The following is a 22,953-nucleotide window of genomic DNA, read 5'->3' on the forward strand; positions in this document are numbered from 1 at the left end:
CCCCCCCCCCACGTCCGCAGCGCTCCATCTCGTCCATAACATACCCTGGGCTTCCATCCCAACCATCCACCTACCCGGACCAACCAATCGAAATTCGGGAGTCCACGTCCGCCCCAACCCTCTCTTCCATCCTTCCAGCCACTCCCAACTAACGCAAGAGTAAAACAAACATGACAAGGCACGCGTTCAATCCACTACTCGATTAAAGGCAACTTCCCCCACTCTCCCCCATCACGCTGTGTCGGTAATGACGAGGTGGGGTGGCGGGTTGTTTGGCCATACTTCACCACGCCTGGTCAGTGCGCGTTGGCGAATCGGAGGAGCCTGGTGGTGCAGGACCAGGTTCGTGACACCCGCTCGCCGCCGACGTCGTCAGCCGTGTTCTTGCATCGTGACCCGTCTCGCGGGGTTCACAGTGGCGTGGCGCGCTAATCACTGCGCCCACCGCTCTCCCCACCCTCCTCTCCCCCTGGCCGTGAACCCATCCCGCCTCGACCGATGCGCGCGCGTCCCCCACGAACAATGGCTGGCGTGTCCTCTCCGCTTTAATCTCCCTGCCGCGCCTTTCATTTCCCATAACATATACCTCTGTGTAAGGCGCTAGCAGCAATAGAGGGGGGGGGGGCGGAGGGAGGTGGTGGAGGTGAGGTGGGGGGGGTAAGGTGGGTGGGTAGAGAGTGGGGGAGGAAGGGGGGGAGCGGTGTGTGGTGGGAGGGATGTGGGGAGAGTTTCATGGTTGGTTGCGACGAAGTGCGAAGGGTTGCTTGGAGGTGTAGCAGCGATAGACCGGCGGTGGTGATGGTACGGGTGGTGGTGGTGCGGGTGGGGAGCGGTGGTGTAGCGGTTAGCGCGCTGCGCTATGAACCCGGTGACCCGGGTTCGATTCCCCCTCATGGCCAACACCAAGTAACGATTATCTGAGCCGGTCCTGGGCCTCCCCTATGTCGACTCAGCCTTAAATTAGTACCTGGTGCGGTGTGTAAACATCGCCACTGGGGAGACAAAGGCGGTCGGGCGTGGTGCTGACCACCCACCCCCTCGTGTACCGTTCCGGCCTTCATAGGTGCTTGCTAACAGCACTTGCACCTACAGTCTGTTAAGGGGCTATATTTGGTGCTAAAGGTGGAACAGAGCGATGGTGGATCGGGTGGGGCTAGTGGAGTGATGATGACGGTGGTGATGTAAGTGGGTTGGTAGTGGCGATCGGGCACCATGGTGGGAGTGCTGATATTGGTGGTAGTAGCGATGGTGATAGGTGGTGGCGGTGGTGGAGGTGGAGGTGATGGTGGATGGGCGTGGTGATGATGGTAATGTTGATCGAAGCGGCGGCGCTGCTGTTGGTGGTGCGAGAATGATCTCAGAGTGGTGGCGCTAATAGACGATGATTGCGATCGTGGGGAACGATAGGCGTTGATTGACAATCAAAACAAACACACACACGCGCGCGCTTACGCGCGGCGTTTACGAGCATTCGAGCGAGCGAGGTCGGGCTGCTACGTCGGAATATAAGAGACGATGTCTCGATAAAGATGTTTAGCAGAAGGGGGAGCATATGGCGCGCCATGATTTAAAATCATAATTACTCGAAATATTGAGTTTTGGCTGGAGGCTAAATGCGTGGAGGCGCCGCACAATGCGAGCGGAGAGCGCCTTAATTGGGCGCCTGATGCAGCGCCAGCGCTGGCTGCTGCGAGCTGCGAGCTCCTGGAAGGATCCCAGAGAGCCGAGTGCGCGTTACGGGGGAGATTTATTAGCGGGAGCAAATTAGTAACCCGAACCTCGAAAACTACTTCGCAAACACCCCTATCGGTGTCTTCCCTAATGAGGGTTCGTCACGACACCGCGATGCGCACGCGGCTCCGTGCGGTTTGTGTCGGCGGAGGAGTGTTGCAACGGGTGAGGGTGGGGGAGCGGCGGCGGCGGCGTCGGCGTCGTGGTTAGCAGCGCTGCGCTCTGTGTGTGTACGTGTACGTCTGTAGATGCGCGCGTGTGTGTGCGCTAGTATACTGTATGTGTGGGGAGCGGTGGTGTAGCAGTTAGCGGCCTGCGCTACGAACCCGCCGACCCGGGTTCGATTCCCGCTCACACCGGTGTGACGATTATCTAAAGCGGTACTGGGCCGTCCCTAGGTCGACTCAGCCTAAAATGAGTCTCTGGTGCGGTGTGTAGTAAACATCGATACTGGGTGAGACAAAAGCAGTCCGGCGTGGTGCTGGCCACCCACCCCCTCGTGTACTGTTCCGGCCTTCATAGGTACTCGCTAACAGCACTTGCCCCTACAGTATGTTAAGGCTATACGGGGGATCTTTGTCTTTGTATATGTGTGGGGAGCGGCAGTGGTGTAGCAGTTAGCGCCCTGCACTACGATCGCGGAAAACAACACCAGTGGCGACTACCTGCACCGGTCCCTCGGCCTTCCCAAGGTCGACTCGGCCTCAAATGAGTACCTGGTGGAGTGTGTAGTAGACATCGCCAAAAGAGAGACGAAGGCGGACGGGCGTGGTGGTGGTCACCCACCACCTCGTAGGCCGTGTCGGCCTTCATAAGGTGTCGCGAACAGCACTTGCCCTAAAAGTTCGTTGAGGCTATCCGGGGGACCTTTGTCTTTGTGTGCGCGCTGCGTGCATTTTATTTGAACTAGACTGCGCCACGGGTTTGATTCCTGGCCCAGGCGAACTTCAATACAATTTGTAATTGCAACACACTTTGCATTTACATGTAAGCGTGTGTGCAAATGTACATTTGTATGTCCTTGTACGTGTTGGCACGGGCGTGTCGGAATAATTCGCGGTGATATCCTTGCGTATGCACGTGTATGCTTAAAAGTTAGTATTTGTATGTGTTCGTATATGTTTGCGTGTGCGTGTTTGCGTATACACGTGTCTTTGTACGCCAGCGGTTAGCGCACTGCGCTGCGAACCCGGCTTACCCGAGTTCAACTCCGGCCGCCAAGACCGGTGACGATTATCTGAACCGGTCCTGAGCCTCCCTTAGGTCGACTCCGCCCTCAAATTGATAACTCGGTGCTACGTGGAAGAATCGTCACCCGGGCGACAAAGGCGTGGAGCTGGCCACGTGTGCCGCCCGGAACCTCCATCAAGCGCTCGCTCGACAGCACTTGTCGCAATATTCTGTGAAAGGCAACGCAGTGGGGGGGGGGGGGGGGGGCAGGGGCTAATTCTTTGTCTTTGTGACGCGCGCGCTCTCGCTGAACCACGGCTACACGCCCGCTCGGAACGCGGCATCAGAAATCAACAATTCGGCCGGTATCGCGCGGAACAGCAAACAACGACGAATTAAAGTGACGTTGCGATTGGCGATGTTTTTTTATTGTTGTTACCATCAAAACAATCGCATCATCTCGCGAGTGAATTCCGCGTCATCGGCAGCAGCAGCAGGAGGGGGGGGGGGTTATCTGATCCCGGCGGCTGCAACCGACTCCGGATTTGTGGTTCCATATATAAACACGACGACGAGGACATTAAAGAGTGGCTTTAGCGGTCGACAAGTGGACGTGGATCGCGTGTCAGGCTTGTTGTACGGCACAGCGGTCAGCTCGTGCGGAGTGGTGGAAATAAACGCTCGCTAATGACAGTCTTCGTCGAAATGCGACTCGATAATTCTGTGTGCGTGTGTAATTGTGTGTGTGTGTGTAATTGTGTGTGTGTGTGTAATTGTGTGTGTGTGTAATTGTGCGCGTGTGTGTGTGTGCATGTGTAATTGTGCGCGTGTGTGTGCGTGTGTAATTGTGTGCGTGTGTGTGCGCGGGAGGGGGGGAGTTTGTGTTGTAGTGGTTAGCGCGCACTGCGCTACGGATCCGACCACCCCGAGTTCGATTCTGAAGCAGTCCGAGGCAGTCCTGGGTCTCCCCTAGGTCGACTCAGCTTCGAATGAGCACATTCGCGCCAAGTAATCATCGTCAATCGGAAGACAAAGGCGGTCGACGGTGGTGTTCTGCGTGCCGTACCGGCCTTCATAGGCGCACCATACATAACGTATGTACGTGCCGGCCTTATTAGGCGCACCATACATAACCGAGGTACGTGCCGGCCTTCATAGGCGCATCATACATAACGTAGGTACGTGCCGGCCTTCATAGGTGCACCATACATAACGTAGGTACGTGCTGGCCTTCATAGACGCACCATACATAACGTAGGTACGTGCCGGCCTTCATAGGTGTTCGCTAACAGCGCTCGCCCCAAAAGTCTGTTAAGGGAATACGGGGGATATTTGTCTTTGTATGTTTAAATATATACGTGTGTGTGTTGGTAATAATTTTCATAAACGTGTGAATCAATATACTTAGAGCATATACACACGTATATATAGCTTCTGTGTTACGATGTTCGGAGATCCTTCACAGCAGCTCCACGTCTGTGATGATATCCGTATAACGTTCGCCGGCATCAACAACTGTGTCACGAGCAGCATCACCACGAGTCGTTCGTAAAGTTAAAACAAATTTGTGTTTATTTATTTTTTTGGTTTGGACATAAAATCGCCGCGGCATAGAATCCCCGACAACATTTCGCGTTTCCCTCGCCGCTCGCAGCTCGTCCGTGACGACGCTTGCGGCCGCGCCGCAGGATCGCGCGTCCCCGCTTTACGAACCCGGCGACGCGAGTTCGATTCCCGCTCACGATCAATAAACTGCACGCACATTTGCACCGGTCCTGGAGAGGGGGGTCTTCCCCTCCCCCCCGTCTCCCCTTAGGTCTACGCAGCCGCAAATGCGTAGCTGGTGCAGCGTGCAAACGAACGACGGACACTGCAGCCGACTGGCCGTTGTTTGTAATAGGAGCTCGCGAACCAGCACGTGCTCCGACAGGTTCTGTTAAAAGGCCATACGGAGGAGGGGGGGGGGGTCATTTGTTAATTCGGCACTTTCTCACAGTTGGCTGCGTACGGTGCGAAAGAAGTTCAACATACGTACGTACATAAGCGCTTATCGGGACATGTATATTAATTGCGACATTCATGCACAGCACACGTGTGAAAATAGTTACGCTTATTCTTGCATTCTATGCTTGCTACGGTCTTCATCCAGCAGTGGACTGATCGTGGCCGATGGTGATATGTATATTATACTGGGCGGTAAAATCAGCGTTGCATAAAACTTGAGGAAACTGTTGTGTGTAAATCAATGCAAGCGTTTGCGTGCACGGATGCGGCTTTTATACTATTCCGTCGAAATATCTAGTATGCACGCGAGAAATTAAAGGTTTTTTGTTAAACATATATAGCAGTGATGCCCTGTGTGCGGCGGGAGTGCAGGATTAAACGTATACATTATTTTATTTAACAATAAAAAAACATGTATCAATTATGTAATAAGAAAACTAATCATCGAATGAGTCTCAATACGCCTTTCCAAGAGGGGCCCTTACCCTTGGGACCTTTGGCCGATTCCGCTAACCCCGAATATGTTTTGCACTCGAGGGTCCGTATCTCAATCCACTGCTGGATGGTTGCCTTCATTTATGCCGTGCCGAGCGGTCACGTGTCTAGTACACACACGATAAATTAAAGATTTGTTGTTGTTAAACATGTGTAGCAGTGATGCCCGGTGTGTGGCGGGAGTGCAGGATTGGAGGCATCAAATTATTTTATTGAACAAAAAATATTGATCAATCATGCATCGCGGGATACAGATCCGATTAAGTCTCGCAGGGGCACGTGCGCGTTCCACCAAATCGCCCGTGAACGCGCCCAATCTCATCAGCGCTCCGAAGCTCGTCCGGGTCGTTCGAAACCTGGTCAAGTCTCTTGGATGGGAATCTTGCGTGGGGAATGCACACAGAGTTGTGTAGGGTGGGTCCGCCGCGGAACACCTGGGGGCGTCACGCTGTGCGAGATCTTAACTACCTCGCCTGGTACGGAGGAGGTGGTGGGTTCGATCCCAATCCCGACGCCTGCTGTACATTTAGAGTTTGCGTGTCTTTCTCTCTCCTCTCCCCGTGGTCGCGTGGATTTTTCTCCGGATCCTCCGTTTTTTTTCCCCCCCGTCCACATTTATGAACGCGCGTTTATATAATATTTGGCTGTTATAAATGTCCACGTCATGAGAAGCCACCTCGTTGAGCGATCATTTGTGGCCAGGTCGCTTCTGAAAAAAAGAGCTCTGCATAGCTGAGTGAGCCTGACCTGGTAAAATACAATACGAGTTTAAACAGTTTAAACAATGCGACAGCAGATCTACTAACCGTTGTCGAGATTTTGGGCGCACGTTATACCGCGCCAATGCTGATTTGCGTGGTGATCTTTCCCTGCGGACACTCAGCTTTACTCGCACGCATTGACAAGCCGAACGCGAATGATCGGGCCGAGAACGCAATTGGCTCAAACATCAGCAAGAGTATAGCGGCAACTTGCTTGAAGACGGCTTTCAGAACGAGGCTTCACTCAATAAATAAACAACAATTTCATCGTCTTCATCTTCCATCGTCAATGCTCGAATGATTTGTTTATTCTGCTCTGTAACTGAATCCCGCTCGTCTCAAGCTCCGCTTGTTCAGCGTGTGTGTTGTATATACGAGCTAGCGCGTGCGTGAGTGTGTGTGTGTACGCACGGCCAACACCGGTGACGATTATCTGAACCGGCATTGGCCCTCGCCTAGGTAGACTCAGCCTCAAACGAGTAACCCGGTGCGCCGTGTAAACATCGCCACTGGGGAAACAAAGGCGGCCGGGCGTGTTTCTGGCCACCCACCCCCTCGCGTGCCGTGCCGGCCTTCATAGGTGCTCGCTAAGAGCACTTGCCCGAACAGTCTGTTCAGGATATACGGGGGATCTTTGTCTTTAATGTGTATGCGGGGAGCGGTAGTGCTAACGGTTAGTGCGCTGCACTACGAACCCCGACGAACCGAGTTCGATTCCCGCTCACAACCAACACCATTGGCGATTATCTGAACCGGTCCTGGGCCTCCCCTAGGTCGACTCAACCTCAAATGAGTACCTGGTGCGGTGCGTAAAAACATCGCCACTGGGGGAGACAAAAGCGGTCGGGCGTGGTGTTGGCCACCCACCCCCTCGTGTACCGTCTCGGCCTTCATAGGTGCTCGCTAACAGCACTTGCCCCTACAGTCTGTTAAGGCTATACGGGGGATCTTTGTCTTTGTGTGCGCGCCTACACAAACAGAGAGACCGCGCGACGGCTGCGCGCTGGCGGCCGCGCCGTCCGTTCCCGAAGCCGGCCAATTACGAGGGGGCGATTTAATATGAGCCCTAATTGCCCCGCTCCGATAGCCTTAAAATGTTTACTGCGGAGCGCGGGGCGACCTCCGCACGCCCCGTTTAGCGCCGCTCTGTAACGCAATACTTTTGCCACTCAAAGGAAAGGGCCGCTTGCCCCCTCCTCCTTCCCCTGCCGCGTGTGTGCTCTGTGCTTTCAGGTGTTGCAACTTTTGCGACGTTTGCACCTGCGCGCGCGTGGGGGGCACCACATCCTCGTACAACAGACGCCGCACGGAGAACAAACAATTAAAACGTAATAATGATGATCATAATCGGCCGTCATCATCATCGTCGTCGTTCTCATCACGTGAATATTATTGAGCATCGGATGACATGTTCTAAATAGATGGTCTTTGTACGGCGTTGCATGCGGAGAGGCACGCGGATAAATATTAAGAGAAGTGGGTGGATTGCAGTTAACACGGACGGACACGCACGATGGATGGGAAGCGGTGGCGTAGTGGTTAGCGCGCTGCCCCGCTGTGAATCCGGTTTTAACCAACGCAGCTCCACACAGCCCCCCACCCCCACAATCCCCCCCTCCCCCCACCGCGTATCCCAAAATCACATTTAATCATATATTACTTTCGCTATCATCGTTTTCTTACCAAGGCCATCAAAAGCAACATCAAATAGCTAGAGGACAGTCAATAAACACGACAACCTTTTACAACACACATACGCGGCCTTCTGTCAATTGACTGCTGGATAAAGGTCTCCTCCACTCCGTTCGGTCGTGGAGGTTGACTGACCATGCTTCACCACGCTGGTCAACGCGGGTTGGCGAATGGGGATCGTCTCGAGGACCGGTTAAGATATCACTCGCCGGGAATCTAACCCAGGTCGGCTGAATCACAGGGTGGAATGCGCCGAACAACCATCGTGCCGTCGTCCCTCCATCCCCAACATCTTGCAAAGCAGCAGCAGCGGCGGCTGTGGCTTGTGTTTGGCACGCGCGTCAAGCTGAACGCCGCCGATGAGCCCCCCCAGAAGGGCGGAAAAACCCGGTCCAGAGTTTCCGCGCGTAAACAAATTGCAAAATACTGTTGGTTGGTTGGTTGACTTCGAGTCCCGAAGGGCGACTGGGCCGACAGGACTTAATGTCCGCGTGGACGTACAGAAATCATAAGGTGACTTGCATTCGTCAACAATAACATACGCAAAATCGTGGACAGTCACGGGGGGGGGGGGGTTGTTTAACCATATTTCACCACGGTAAGTCAGTGTGAGTGAGCGAAGGTGTTGGTGATGGGGAGGGGGGGTGTACCAATCATCGGGCGCGTGCTGCGTGTAACTAGTTGTATTTGCGTAGTGGAGATGGGTAGAATAGAATCGGAATATGTATTTATACCGGAGGAATCCAAAGGTCTTTGTCACAGATGTACAGTATATATATAGGGTCGGACTCGTGGTAGCCTTAATAGGTGCTCGCTAAAAGCGCACTACGCCGCGATAAGTGTGTAGGACTTTGAAATTGGGATTTCCGTGCAGTTAAAAGTAAAAAAACATCGTGAACCCGGCGACTTTGGGATGCAACTTGGGGTTGACACGACAGAACATTCACACGAACGACACGTTCAACAACAACACCAACTATGCTAATTACGGACTTTGAAACGCTGAGCGCAATTAGTGTTAATTGCCCCAATAAATAAAAAGAATACGATGGCTATATTGCAAATGAAGCCTTTTAAATTATGTAATTATGTGTGTATATGCCTGTATATGTAGCGGAAGTGTCGCGTTTATCGCGTTGCGCTACGAACCTGCCGACCCGGGTTCGATTCCCGCTAACGGCCAATACCGGTAAATGATTCATCTGAACCGGTCCTGGGCCTCCCCTAGGTCGACTCAGCCTCAAATGAGTACCTGGTGCGGTGTGTAGTAAACATCGCCACTGGGGAAACAAAGGCGGCCGGGCGTGGTGTTGGCCACCAACCCCCTCGTGTGCCGTGCCGGCCTTCATAGGTGCTCACTAACAGCACTTGCCCCTACAGTCTGAAGGCTGCACGGGGGATCTGTGCTCCCCCGCCTTCACCAGCCCGCGTGGTGAAGTATGGTCACCGACTCACGTCTACGCAGCCTCCTATATACCCCCCCCCCCCCGCCGCCTTCACCAGCCCGCGTTGACCAGCGTGGTGAAGTATGGTCGTATGAACCCCAACGACCCGCACAGCGTGGTGAAGTCTTTCATCCAGCAGTGGATTGACTAAGAGATCTCACGTACGCGTATATCGTACGCGTACATAGCTCATGTGTTACGTGCACGTGTGGTATACGTGAGTGCGTGTGCCTATGTAAGTATATGGGTTGACGCATCTGCGTCCATTTGGAAACAAAACGAATGCAACACGTTCGTCAATAACACTGTGGCCTTAAAATATATATTTTTTTAAATATCAGGCGACGTTTCGGGTAACGGCCCTTATTCATAGCACACAACACGCAGCATCCCAGTGTCCGCTCACCTCCACAATGGCACGGTCGACTACGCACGGCGCGAGAAAAAAAGTTCAACATCGTGCACGCGCGCGGTGTCTACCGCGCGTGACACGTGCGAGCGCATCCTTGGCGCGTGCGTGTCAGCGCGTCTCGCGCATCTGCATCTCCCGCGCGCGCGCGCCGTCGTCGCGGGGAACCTCGTCGTCTACGCATCAGAGACAGGGGGAAAGGCGACGCCTTCGTCGTTAAATAAGCGGCCGCGCCAAGCTAATTGCGGCAGCAGGGCTTGAATAATTAACTGAGACAGCGGCCGCGGTTTGCTCTTAATTACTCCCGAGTAGACGGCGTTGGCCGTCCGCCGCTCGCACGCTCAGCGTTGTGGCTGTGGTTGTCCGCGTTTTCACAAATTGTTTTTCTTGCGCACGATGCTCCCTCTCCTCTCTCGCTCTCTCTCTCTCAAGGCCCCCTACCTGTGCTCACCTCGGGTCTCTCGCGCTTACAGGGAGCGCCACCGCGGTGGCGAGGAGGATGAGGAGGAGACGTTATCTCCTCTCGCCATGCAGGTACGTCGGTTCGAACCCAGACCCTGACCATGCCCCTGGTTGTATATTTGGAGTTCCGTGTGTTCTTTCTCTCACGTGGATTTGTCTCCGGGCCCCTCCGGTTTTGCCCCGCCCCTACCTCCACATTGAAAATATATGAATACAAATTTAAAATAATCCTATACATTCTATAAGTTCCCACGTGTGATGATGACGATATAAGCCACTGCGATGAGCTATCATCACGTGTGGGGCCGGGTCGCCTCTGATACCGAGCCGATAGCTGAGCGGGTTTTACCTGGTGACATTAAAGTTGTGTTTTAGTTGATACCAATGTTAGACGCATCTGCCGATAGAACACACGTTTAGACAGATAATGTACACGTGTCAACACCTGTCAACACGATTCAACCCACGTGCCTACTGTGTGCACATCTCACCATGCCACTTGGCTCATGGCAAGCAAAATGAATGTAAGAATTGTCTCGGCATGTATCATGTACAACCCACTGCTGAATGAAGGACTTCCCTACCCACGTCACGTGGATCAAGGGAATTGTTTTGACTATACTCCACCGTGTTGGTAAATCCTAGTTGGTCGGACCGGTTCAGATATATGAAGCACTCGCCGCTGATGGAGTTAGCCGTGTCCTGGAATCAAACTCAGGTCGTCGGGGTTCCGAACCGCGCAGAGCGCAAACCATTGCACCGAGCTTAATAATTTACTACGCGTGGCGGGTGACTATCGCGAGTGAGTTAGCGACTTGGTGTGACTTGTCACGTTGTCTCCCGAAGGGCTAGAACCCTGAAATGTTACGCAACGAAAGCCGAGGCCGCGTTTACAAAGTGCCGTAGACAATTCACACCTAACCGGGATCCCTTTGTCGATTTGGTTCGACTCGTGGGGGCAGCAGCAGCAGACTCGGCCTCAAATAATATACCACCCTCAATCATATTGTGAACCGAGTAATTCGCCTCCCGTGGAGTGCGACGCGAAAGCCGATCGAAAGCTGTTGAAGCCCGCTTAGCGTTGGCTATACCCCTATAATGTATTGTAATTAGAATTAGGTATAACGTGAACGTGTATACTATTCGAATTAACATCATCTTCGTTCACGGTGTTATGCCCGTTCTAGGCCATGAGTGTAACGGCGAAGCAGTGGGCGCAGCGATTTAGTGCCTTCAACCGGCACTAAGTAATTCGGCCGCATGAGTTCAATTCCCGGCCACGGCGAACGTCAGAGGAGAGTGAATGAGTGGCTTGTGGGGTGTCTAATCATCGGCACTGGAGAGACAACGACGGCTGGGGGGAGTGCTGGCTCCATCACCTCTTCGGGGGCCGTGACGCAGCCTTTAATAGGCGCTCGATCATTTAAATAGCACGTGAATGCGCGTGTGATTCTAGGACGATTGTATGTGGATGCACCATGATCATTGACACCACCATTACTACCAGCATCATCATCATCACCACCACCATCAACATCGCCACCACCATCAACCATCATCATCATCATAGTCATCATCACTACTATCACCATCATAATCACTACCATAACCATCACAACCATCACTTCAATCATCATCAGTATTACTATCATCATCATCATCATCATTACCATGATTACCATCATTACCATCATCATCACCACTTCATAATTGCTGATAGGTTTAAGTTGTGGATACAGGGACATTAACATGGCTGGCTCACGCATCATCGTATTCATTACCACCATCGCCATCACGGTACAAAATAAATAAAGATAAAACACACACATAGGCCAACGCATCATCGTATTCATCACCATCATCGCCATCACGGTAAAAAAAAACACATACAACATCATCATGCTGCTACTGCGACAGGACGGGTCTGCAAAAAGACAATTAATTTAAGCAGCGCTCCGCTATCGGCCAAGCGATCAGCCCTCCCTCAAACACAGCCTCGGGGCATGCGGTTGTGTGTGTGTGCCCGTGTGTGTCTGTGCCCGTGTGTGTGCCTGTGTGTGCGTGTGTGTCCGTGTGTGTGTCTGTGGACGTGTGTGGGGAGCGGTGGCGCAGTGGTTAGCGCGCTGCGCTACGAACCCGGCGACCCGAGTTCCATTCCCGCTCACGGCCAACATCTGTGACCATTATCTGAACTGGCGCTGGACCTCCCCTTAAGTCGGCTCAGCCTCAAACGAGTGCCTGCTGCGGTGCGTAAATGTCGCCACGAGGGAGACAAAGGCGGCCGGGCGTGATGCCGACCCCCCCACCCCCGCCCTCCCTCGTGTGCCGTGCCGGCCTTCACAGGTGCTCGCTAACACCACTTGCCCCAACAGTCTGTTAAAGCCTATCGGCGGGACCTTCGTCTTTTGTGTCTTTATCTGACTGGAAGTGTCTGCGTGTGTTGCCCAGCTGTGTAACACGCGTGCGCCTGCGAGCGCTTGCGCCTGCGCCTGCGTGCGCGTGCGTCTGCGTGTGCGCCGATGGGGGTCCCCCGCCCCTTTCCCATCTCTCCACTCAATCCTCCCCCTCCCCCTCCTCCTCGCCCCCCCCCCCCCCCGCTATCTCCCCGCTTTGATTAATCCAAATTGCCCGCGTTTGATTAAAATGAGTAATTACAGTTTAATTTACGCAGGAAGAACCCAAACGCGACCTCCTGCCTGGCGCGTTGTAGGAACACGGCGCGCGCCTACCTGCTAATTACAACCCCGCACAGCCAGACCCAGAGATCACCCCGCGCAACAACACGTACCCTCCACACGTACCCTCAGCATACACCCTCCACACGTACCCCACGTACACATGCACTCAACACGTACCCTCAACACGTACTCTCAGCATGCACCATCCACACGTACCCCACGTACACATGCACTCAACACGTACCCTCCACGCGTACCCTCCACGCGTACCCTCAACGCGTACCCTCAACACGTACCCCACACACACATGCACTCAACACGTACCCTCCACGCGTACCCTCAACGCGTACCCTCAACACGTACCCCACACACACATGCACTCAACACGTACCCTCAACACGTACCCTCCACGCGTACCCTCCACGCGTACCCTCAACGCGTACCCTCAAAATGCACCCTACACATGTACCCGACACACACATACACTCAACACGTACCCTCAACACGTACTCGACACACGTAGCCTCAACACGTACCACACACACGTAGTCTACACACATACCCTACACCCATACCCTACTCACATACAATACACACGTACCCTCCACGCGTACCCTCAACGCGTACCCTCAACATGCTTACGACACACGTAGCCTCAACATGTACCACACACACGTAGTCTACATACACATACCCTACTCACATACAATACACACGTACCCTACACGCGTACACTCAACGCGTACCCTCAACATGCACCCGACACACGTAGCCTCAACATGTACCACACACACGTAGTCTACACACACATACCCTACTCACATACAATACACACGTACCCTACACGCGTACACTCAACGCGTACCCTCAACATGCACCCGACACACGTCCTCAACATGTACCACACACACGTAGTCTACATACACATACCCTACTCACATACCATACACAGACACCCTATGCGCATACCCTACACATCGAGATCCAGACATTGCTCCACACAACAATCAACACAACCTAAACATACTCCACACACACACGCACCTGTACCCTACACCCGTGCTGTATGGTGGATCGCACCGTCACACTCCCCACGGCAGGATAATAATGAATGAGCGCAGTCTTGCCCGATCTCGTGAAACTAAGCAGCCGTCAACCTGCTAAGCGCTAACATGTTGTGAATACCTGCTGAGATTGCCAGGTGATGTGACTACCTGCAGACTTTGCCAGGTGATGTGACTACCTGCTGAGCTTGCCAGGTGATGTGACTACCTGCAGACCTTGCCAGGTGATGTGACTACCTGCTGATCTTGCCAGGTGATGTGACTACCTGCCGAGCTCGCCAGGTGATGTGACTACCTGCAGACCTTGCCAGGTGATGTGAATACCTGCTGATCTTGCCAGGTGATGTGACTACCTGCTGATCTTGCCAGGTGATGTGACTACCTGCCGAGCTCGCCAGGTGATGTGACTACCTGCAGACCTTGCCAGGTGATGTGAATACCTGCTGATCTTGCCAGGTGATGTGACTACCTGCCGAGCCCGCCAGGTGATGTGACTACCTGCAGATCTTGCCAGGTGTTGTGACTACCTGCTGATCTTGCCAGGTGATGTGACTACCTGCAGATCTTGCCAGGTGTTGTGACTACTTGCTGAGCTCGCCAGGTGATGTGACTACCTGCAGATCTTGCCAGGTGATGTGACTACCTGCAGACCTTGCCAGGTGTTGTGACTACCTGCTGATCTTACCAGGTGATGTGATTACCTACAGAACTTGCCAGGTGGTATGACTACCTGCAGACCTTGCCAGGTGATGTGAATACCTGCTGATCTTGCCAGGTGATGTGACTGCCTGCTGAGCTCGCCAGGTGATGTGACTACCTGCTGATCTTGCCAGGTGATGTGACTACCTGCAGATCTTACCAGGTGATGTGATTACCTGCAGACCTTGCCAGGTGATGTGACTACCTGCAGACCTTGCCAGGTGATGTGACTACCTGCAGATCTTACCAGGTGATGTGATTACCTGCAGACCTTGCCAGGTGATGTGACTACCTGCTTAGCTCGCCAGGTGATGTGACTACCTGCAGATCTTACCAGGTGATGTGATTACCTGCAGACCTTGCCAGGTGATGTGACTACCTGCTGAGCTCGCCAGGTGATGTGACTACCTGCTGAGCTCGCCAGGTGATGTGACTACCTGCAGATCTTGCCAGGTGATGTGACTACCTGCAGATCTTGCCAGGTGATGTGACTACCTTGCAGACCTTGCCAGGTGATGTGATTACCTGCTGATCTTGCCAGGTGATGTGACTACCTGCTGAGCTCGCCAGGTGATGTGACTACCTGCTGATCTTGCTATGTGATGTGATTACCTGCTGATCTCGCCAGGTGATGTGACTTCCTGCAGATCTTGCCAGGTGATGTGACTACCTGCAGACCTTTCCAGGTGATGTGACTACCTGCAGATCTTGCCAGGTGATGTGACTACCTGCAGACCTTTCCAGGTGATGTGACTACCTGCAGATCTTGCCAGGTGATGTGACTACCTGCAGATCTTGCCAGGTGATGTGACTACCTGCAGATCTTGCCAGGTGATGTAGGCGCGTGGCTGCGGGGCGTGGCCAGGAGAGGGCAGCGTTGAGTGAGTTGGCTCCCACACGAAGCCAGGCGCTGATCGCTGTAAATGTGATCAGACACAATTAATTTCCTAGACATTATTGCAATCTCACTTGAAATGTGCTCAGCGCTGAGGGATACCGGGGGGGATGGGGGAGGGGCAGTGCCGTGGGGTGGGGGGAGGGGTTAAGGCACTGCGCTATAATCCCACCCGGTCACCTGAGTTCGATTCCCAGCCACGGTTTAGCGTCGGTGGCGAGTGACAGACGACAGCGGCCGCGCGAAACCAGTTCTGTTCACGACAATTTTCCCGACAGTTGCAACGAACGATGGATGTTCCACCTCGCGCACCCCGCGTTCGCCCAATGAACGACGATGTGTCACCAGACAGAGCCCACGGCTCTCGTGTTGGGCCCTGGGAATGGTCCGATCGGACACCTGAACCATTTGGCGGGACCCCGGGATCCCGCAAAAATCAGGTCAATAATTATTATTTTTCAGTCCGCCCACTCGTTACCCCGACAGCAACGCGCCGCCCGCCCAGACTCGCGCCAACAATCGCCAGCAGCAGGCGGCGATCGACACGATGGACGCCACCCCACCGGGCAAACGCAAGCCCCGGGGGGCGTCCACCGCAGTCGCGTGCGGTGACGACGCCCTCCGGTCAGACCCTCAGCTTCTTTGCCAAGGCGAGCCCCACTGCCACCCCCAGGCAGTGAATTTAACGTGTTTATGTAATTTTTCAACTTTTTACGAAACTTAGTGCCCCGAGTAGCTCTCGACGAGGCCAATCGATTGACCACTAGTTTTGTTGTCGGTAAGGCAGCAAGACTCGTGTCGTTACGCGGTTTTTCCCACCCCGGGGCAGTGATGGGACCCCGGGGTCCCGCCAATTGCTTCACCTGGCTACGTCGTCTTAGATGGGAATCCATACACAGGTGTGCTCGTGACGTTGCTCGCTCGACAGGTGAGAGTGTGTGCGCGCGCACGTGTGTGTTTGTGTGTGTGTGTGTTGTGTGTGTGTGTGTTTGTGTGTGTGTGTGTTTGTGTGTGGGTGTGTTTGTGTGTGTGTGTGTGTTTGTGTGTGTGTGTGTTTGTGTGTTTGTGTGTGTTTGTGTGTGTGTGTTTGTGTGTGTGTGTATTTGTGTGTGTGTTTGTGTGTGTGTGTGTTTGTGTGTGTTTGTGTGTGTGTGTTTGTGTGTGTGTGTTTGTGTGTGTGTGTGTTTGTGTGTGTGTGTGTTTGTGTGTGTGTGTTTGTGTGTGTGTGTTTGTGTGTGTGTGTGTTTGTGTGTGTGTGTGTTTGTGTTTGTGTGTGTGTGTGTTTGTGTGTGTGTTTGTGTGTTTGTGTGTGTGTGTGTTTGTGTGTGTGTGTGTTTGTGTGTTTGTGTGTGTGTGTGTTTGTGTGTGTGTGTTTGTGTGTGTGTGTTTGTGTGTTTGTGTGTGTGTGTTTGTGTGTGTGTGTGTTTGTGTGTGTGTGTGTGTGTTTGTGTGTGTGTGTGTTTGTGTGCGGTAATGTAGCGGTCAGTGCACTGCGCAACGAACCCGGCGAGCCGAGTTCAATTCCGGCCGCCAACAACACTGACGATTATCTGAACCGGCCCTGGGCCTCCCCTAGGTCGACTCAACCTCAAATGAGTACCTGGTTCGGTGTGTAGTAAACATCGCCACTGTGGAGACAAAGGCGGCCGGGCGTGGTGCTGACCACCCACCCCCTCGCGTGCCATGCCGGCCTTCATAGGTGCTCGCTCACTGCACTTGCCCCAACAGTCCGTTGAAGTCTATAAGGGGGAATCTTTGTGTTTGTGTGTGTGCTGAATACGTGTGTATCAGTGTCCATGACTCGGGTATAATATCTGTATGCTTTATTGACAGTGGCTAGCGGCGGGGGGGGGGGGGGGGGGGTTGCAACACGCTGGCCCTAAAAGTTAACAACGCGAGAGTTATTGAAACCAATGCGAAATATAAAATATCCCTGCCACGTTGTTTAAATGAGCAAAAAAAAACCGACGAGAACAATATGCTGGCTCGCAATTGAACCTCGTCCGTGGTGCACAACAGCACGGTATTGCTACGTACGGTGCGAAAGAAGTTCAACATACGTCAGCTCGCGGGTGTGGTTTGAATGGGTCCTTGGCACTGAGACTGAAATGGATCCGCCACCTTAACCAGCCCACCCCCCCCCCCCCTAACCTTCGTTGCCCGACGCCACGGGGCCCCTCCGAAGTAGGCGCAGTTGCACCGCCTGCTCACCCGATATCTGCTACACCACCGCCGCAGAGCGAATAGCATCGTGTGACAGGGAACAGATTCTCTCCGCATTTTGAAACGAGCAGCCCTCCCCCCCCCCCCCCCCCCCCCCCGTCGGGGATGATAGGGGGATCAGATTTACACCGACCGGATTACAAGACGCGCTTGCGTGCCTTGTATTTGAAAGCAAAAGTTGGGGATGCGTCCTGTAATCCTGCAGATGTGTGTATGCGTGCACTTGCCCCAACACTCAGTTAAGGCTATACGGGGGATCTTTGTTGGGGGGGGGACTGCTGGGGGAGCACTACGCTACGAACCCGGCGACCCGAGTTCTATTGCCGCTCACGGCCACCAACAACGCTGATGACTATCTGAACCGGTCATGGGGCTCGCCTGGGTCGACTCGGCCTCAAATGAGTATCCTATGTGGTGTGTAAGCATCGCCACTGGGGAGACAAAGGCGGTGGGGCGTGGTTGCTGGCCACCCACACCCTCTTGCGCCGTGCCGGCCTTCACGGGTGCTCGCAAAGCAGCACTTGCCCCAACAGTGTGTTCAGGCTATGCAGGGGATCTTTGTCTTTGTGTGTGGGGGTGGGGGGGTAGCGGTTAGCGGACTGAGCTTCGAACTCCACGAGCCGAGTTCGATTTCCCACTCATGTCAAAGATCTGTGATGAATATCTAAACCGGTTCTGGACCTCCCCGAGGTCGACTCAGCCTCAAATGAGTTCCCGGTGGTGCGGTGTGTCTAAACATCGTCACTGGGGAGACAAAGGCGGTCGGGCATGCCGGCCTTCAAAGGTGCTACTCACTAACAGCACTTGCCCCAAAAGTCTGTCGAGACTATAGAGAGAATATTTGTCTTCGTAGGCGATTTATCGTAACTTTATTGACACCGGGTACAAGGAGTTTGCGGTGCGTCTTACTTTCCAGAGCGTCCAATAATACGGAGATTACGGTGAAAAACTATATATATCTACGTAAAATAACAATAAGCCTCCACTCGTGGGGGGTGGGGGGGGGAATACTTGACCATACTTCACCATTCTGCGGGTTAGTTGTTTCTCTTTCCGAAACGCGTTTAATACACACATATATAGATCGTCTTAGATTACATGCACTTATACATCGGCACGTTCTCGCCCCAAAAAGGTATCGGACCGGCAGATGAACGTTTCTCAGACAAGAGAATGAAACAAAAATGACGTCGGTGGCCGATCTAACGGAGAGACAACGAGAGCGAGCACGGCTGTGATGATGACGATGATGATGATGAGGTTAGCGGTCGCCGTAGCTGCAGTAGAGTTGATAGACCGGCGGAAAGTGTCATCATCACCACTCAGACCGAAATGTCAGCGCAATTACCGCCGTGTGTGTTGGGGAACAAAACCTAAACAAAAAGGGGGAGCCGGAGGGGGGAAACTCCACGCGCGTTTTAACGCGAATGGTAAAGGAGGGATCAGTGCCGTTCCTGCGGCGAGTCCTGCCGTGGCCGCCGATTAGAAACTAAATGTTAATTGGCAATCCCCTCGTCACGGAATTGTGCTGTGTGTGTGTGTGCGGGTCGGGTTAATGTTATTCGCTGAGAATCAACATTCGTGCGTGACTGGGACGTGACCGGCTGCGATTCGCATTGCGCGCACGCACACAAGGAGACAGATTCCCCCCGTGGTGTCGCCTCTAACAGACTGTTGGGGCAAGTGCTGTTAGCGAACGCCTCTAAAGGCCGGCACGGCACACGATGGGGCGGGTGTCAAAACCACGCCACGGCCGCCTTTGTCTCCCCGGTCGCGATGTTTACTACACAACGCGACAGGAACTCATTTTGAGGCTGAGTCGACCAAGGGGAGGCCCAGGACCGGTTCAGATAATCATCGCTGGTGTTGGGCCGTGAGCGGGGAATCGGAACTCGGGCGGGTTTCGCAGCGCTGCGTAGCGCTAACAACTACACTACCGTGCCCCCGCCACACACACACGTACACACACACGTACACACGTACACACGTACACACACGCTAATAACTACATATACATAAATACATGTACACACAAAAATTCCCACACAGACACACACAAAGACAAAGATCCCCGGTATAGCCTTAACAGACTGTCGGGGCAAGTGCTGTTAGCGAGCACCTTTGAAGGCCAGAACGGTACACGAAGGGGTGGGTGGCCAGCAACCACGCCCGACCGCCTTTGTCTCCCCAGTGGCAATGTTTTTATCCACCGCACCAGGTACTCATTTCAGGTTGAGTCGACCTAGGGGAGGCCCAGGACCGGTTCAGATAATCGTCACTGGTGTTGGCCGTGTGCAGGAATCGAACCCGGGTCGCCAGGTTCATAGCGCAGCGCGCTGACCACTACACTACCGCTCCCACACACACACACTGACACACACACACTGACACACACACACTGACACTGACACACACACTGACACACACTGACACACACACATTGACACACACACTTACACACACACACACTGACACACACACACCGTAGCTTCCCCTCCCCTCTCCGCCACCACTGGGCGATATTCAACCCGGGGGTATTGGTGTCCAGGGTTAATGGCTGAAGGTTTAAATTACACACACGTACACACACATACACACACATATACATACACACATATACATACACACATACACACACATACAACAACCGCCATTCGCCACTAAGTGGCGGTGACGTCACCACGACGCTTGTGCCAGGCCATGTGCACCTTGAGGCCACGTGAAGTGTCGAACGCCCGCTGGCAGGAGGTCACGGGGCAGACCCAGGTGCCACGGGTCGACTGACTGAGATGACTGGCTGATGCACCACCTGTGCCCCCTACTGTGCCAACCTGCTGTGCCTTAGTCACCCGGCGCTCCGCTCGTTGTTGTGAGCGTCGCTCCTCCGCCCTCCGTCGTTGTTGGAGGGCGACTGCCTCCAACTGCCCAGTAGCGTCCTTCACGAGCCTCCTCCACAGAGGCCGATCTTGACACCGCTGGTACCAGTCATCGGCAAGTCCACTCAGCTCCACGTCCTCCTGTACCACATCACTCCATCTCTTCTCTAGCCCGTGCCGCGCCCGTTTAGCCCCCTCGATCCGGCCGAACAAAAGCTGTTTCGGCATGCGGTGGCTGGGCATGCGGGCTACATGACCCAGCCAACGCAGCCTTGCCTGCCGGAGGAGCTCACCGATGGGACCGTGCCCACACACATACACACACACACATAAAAAAGACAAATTCCCCCCGTGTAGCCTCTAACAGACTGTTGGAGCAAGTGCTGTTAGCGAGCACCTATGAACACTGGACCGGTAAAAGAGGGGGTGGGTGGCCAGCACCACGACCGACCGCCTTTGTGTCCCTAGTGACCAGGTACTCACTTGAGGCTTAGTCGACCTAGGGGAGGCCCAGGACCGGTTCAGATAATCGTAACCGGTGTTGGCCGTGAGCGGGAATCGAACCCGGGTCGCCAGGTTCATAGCGCAGCGCGCTAACCGCTACGCTCCCGCTCCCCGTACACACGCACACGTATATACACACACGCACGCACACATATTTATTTTAACACAGCGGCTCGTGTCGTCTCCGTTTACGAGAACTTAACCCGCGACCCGCACCCGTAGACGAGACAATATCCACCCACGTGTGGTTTCATGATGGCCAACTTTAACAGAGCAGACAAAGCACCTGTCAATAACACCAGGCAAGTCATCACGCCACGTCGTTTATTTTACAAATTTCATAGCCCCTCGGCACAATCCACTGCTGGATGAAGCCCCCCCCCCCTCCCCTCTCCGAGGTTTTATTTCCATACTTCACCGCGCAGGTCAGTGCGGTGTTGGTGATATCATTCGCCACTGATGTTAGCCGTGTGCGGGTCGATAGGGTAGGGCGCTGGACCACAGCTCCATGTCGCAATTTTGTCCGAAACAATTGGGAGTGACCGCTGAGCAATCCGCAGAAGCTTCACCCCCCCCCCCCCCCCATCCTCACCCTCCTCCTCCTCTGTACACCGAGACCATGGTCACTCCCGTTTCTTCCGTGACAGCCCCCTGTCACCCTGCACTAACCTACCGCCCACGGCGGGACTCTCTGCTGTAGAGCGACTCACAACCTCACCACTATCATCATCATTATCATCCTCGCCATCCTGTCTACACCAAGTACCAGGAGCTGCTGCTGCTGCTGCACGTTATCAGCAGCAACGGCAGCGTTGAACCCACACCGACTATTAAGAGACACTTAAAGACCCCCCCACCTACCCACCCCATCTCTTTAACTTCTCTCGCGTGGCTTTTGAGTGACATCGAGCCCGGCTCTTCGCCCCGGGGGTGTGACGCTCGCCGGATGTCTTCACCGAAATATTTGCACGTGCAATGAATTGTCACTTGCTGAGCCGCAGCCATCACTGGATATCTGTGAGAAAGAAAAAAAGAGCTTCATAGCTCATCGGATTCGTCCAGTCTAAATCAATATTCTGAGTATGAATTGCGTTATTATCGTCGCCCTCATTGTTGTTGTTACTGTTGTTGTTCGGCCAGATGAGGATTCCGTTCAAACATTTGTTCAACGTCCGCATCGCACGGAAAGCGTCCGATCTCGTCGGATATCGATAACGAAGCAGGGAGGGCAGCCTGCTTCGTGCGTGGATGGGTGACACCTCCACCAAGGGGCTTGCCAGGCGTTGTGTCGGGGTGATGAGGCTGCTGCGAAGTTGCAGTACAACAGAAGGAGATGCAGTAATGGGCTCGGTCAGTTTGACACGTTTCATTGATTGCATCTGTCTGGGCATTGAGTCTGTCAGCGCGGAGCGTTCGGTCGATCTCCACTCGTGTGCGTGGTGGCCTTTCTCCTGGGTTCTCCGCTTTGCTCCAACACGTAGCCCAAACGCCCAAACGCCCAAACACCCAAACACCTAAACATCAAAACACCCAAACACCCAAACGCCCAAACGCCCAAACACCCAAACACCAACCATTGATGGCACTGGTTCAGCATCCCAATGTAGCAGGAACCTCCCGAAAACAATTCTTGAAACTCAATGGGACTGTTCCTCGCTTAAAAAAGGGCACCGTCGCTATTATTGTCAAGTCAGTGGCAGCTATCAATATTGAAGAAAGCATATTTCACCCAATGCCACGTTTTCACACGCAAATAAAGATATATTTTGGTCGAAAAATATTATTGGCTATAAACCCTCTTGGTCAGCGTGGTGAAGTATGGTCAAATACCTCCCCCCCCCCGGA

General features: G+C 53.7%; 1 long non-coding RNA gene across 6 annotated transcripts in view; it reads right to left on the minus strand.

The window, feature by feature from the left end:
* LOC116939758 (uncharacterized) overlaps positions 1-22,953 on the minus strand; it is a 35,258-nt gene that overhangs the window by 10,909 nt on the left and 1,396 nt on the right. For all 6 annotated transcript variants that reach the window (XR_012941648.1, XR_012941646.1, XR_012941650.1 and 3 more), the window contains exons 2-3: positions 15,426-15,527; positions 2,930-3,131 (exon numbers count right to left, since the gene is read on the minus strand). This is a non-coding gene — a long non-coding RNA (uncharacterized LOC116939758). The remainder of the gene's footprint in view (positions 1-2,929; positions 3,132-15,425; positions 15,528-22,953) is intronic.

This window comes from Petromyzon marinus, chromosome 1 (assembly GCF_048934315.1).
Source record: "Petromyzon marinus isolate PM22_M1 ecotype Great Lakes invasive population chromosome 1, UKy_Petmar_22M1.pri1.0, whole genome shotgun sequence".
Lineage (NCBI taxonomy): Eukaryota > Metazoa > Chordata > Hyperoartia > Petromyzontiformes > Petromyzontidae > Petromyzon > Petromyzon marinus.